The 1,762-nt window shown below is 50.6% G+C and overlaps 1 protein-coding gene across 7 annotated transcripts in view; it reads right to left on the bottom strand.

The window, feature by feature from the left end:
• The window catches only part of FKBP15 (FK506 binding protein 15), a 47,108-nt gene that overhangs the window by 20,635 nt on the left and 24,711 nt on the right, over nucleotides 1–1,762 (bottom strand). The gene's annotated exons all lie outside the window — the stretch shown is intronic.

Below are 1,762 nucleotides of genomic sequence, written 5' to 3'. Positions count from 1 at the left end.
GCCACAGCTGTGCTGTGACAGCATGAAGCTGGGGTTGCCATGGAGACTGGCCCCAGCCATAGAATCATAGAAGTAGGGTCGGAAGGGACCTTGCAGATCTTCAAGTCCGACCCCCTGCCTGGGCAGGAGGGGAAATGGGCTCATGCTGGCAGGGCATGTGGCAGGGCAGGGCAGGGCAGGTGGCTGCTCCAGAGCTGCTGGGATCTTGCAGTGGGGACAAGTTGGTTGGGGCCAGGGCAGAGCTGTGATCTGCAGTCTGCATGCTCTGGGCAGGGGTGCGCAGGCAGTGGATTGCAGCTCTGCCCTGGCTCCTTGCAGTAGTAACAATATGGTCTCGAGCTGGGGCAGAGCCATGATCCACTGCCTGCATGCCCCTGCCTGGAGTATGCAGACTGCTGATCATGGCTCTACCCTGACCCAGCTGCCCCCACCGCAAGATCCCACCAGTTCCAGAGCAGCCCCCTACCTTGTCCTGCTAGTGCAGCTGGGGCTGGTCTCTATGGCAATCCCAGTCTTGCTATCACAGCGCAGCTGTGGCTGAGGTCTCCATGGAGGCCAGCCCCAGCCATGCAGGCAGGGGCTGCTGTGAAATGGAGTCCAGTTGCTGGCTGGATCCACTATTATGCCCACCCCAGGTTTAGAGACTGAAGTGTGTGCATTAAATCAAAACTCAATGTAAGCGATGCACATTTAGTACACAGCACTTTCAGTCTGGTGGTATCCCATCAGTTTCAAAGCTTTTAACAGTAGTCTTTGACAATACCTTCCCCTTCATCATTTTTGGCATTACTTATTATGCAGCTAACGGAAGCACTGTTACATTAAGGAGACAGTAGAGCTGAAAGATTCTATGCACTTCATCAGTTTATGCATTTAACCAATGTAGAGAGAACTGATGCTTGTCACAATGTAAGCAATAGATAAAAACTAACCAACACACACCAACTGCTGAAACTTCCTTAGCCTGACGAAGGGTTTTTGAACCCGAAAGCTTGCTTAATAAATATTCTCCAACTATTTGGGTTGGTCTAATAAAAGATATCAAATTCACCCAAGGAACCTTGTCTGCCTATAGATAAAAACTGGCACTGGGATTGTATTATGCCAGTGCTGCTCAACCATCTTGGCTGGCAGGCCAGATGGGCAACATCTAGTCCACCAGCAGGCTGGAGCTGGCTGGTGGTCCCGAATTGGCACAGGGAAATTGCAGCAAATCCCCATGTGGCCTTGCAGAAGGGAAAGGGTAGGGGGAGGGTGTGGCTCAGCCCCACAGGGAAAAGAGGCATGGCCTAGTCCCAACCCAGCCCCATGGTGGGGAGGGGGCATAGTCTGGCCCCAACCTGTTACATGGGACTTGGAGTTTGGGAATTTGGTAGTGGAGGGAGGGTGGCTGTATTTACAGCCACTGTTCCCCTTCTGCCAAATTTCTTGCTCTGTAGGGAGCCCTGCAGGCTGGATACCTATGGCTCTGCAGGCTGCATTTGGCGTGTGGACCATAGGTTGAGCACCCCTGTATTTGCAATTAAATTCATATTATGCACTTGGTTAATATGCATATAAGTGAAACACTGGGTAATCAGGATTTAGACGTGGCTCTTTTACTGTCCTTTTGTGCACAGGTTCTTAGAAGTTTTGCAGCTGCCACTACACTAATTACGAAGAAATCCTTTTGTTGGTAATTGCTTTAGTTACTAGTGCTAACTTCCACAGAGAATGGGAACATTAAATGTGAATAAAAACATCAAGGTAAGCCACCTCAGGC

The sequence above is a fragment of the Alligator sinensis genome, unplaced genomic scaffold (genome assembly GCF_000455745.1).
Source record: "Alligator sinensis unplaced genomic scaffold, ASM45574v1 scaffold235_1, whole genome shotgun sequence".
NCBI lineage: Eukaryota > Metazoa > Chordata > Crocodylia > Alligatoridae > Alligator > Alligator sinensis.
Note: the sequence above shows the minus strand (reverse complement) of the source record. Positions and strands in the feature narration are given on the sequence as shown.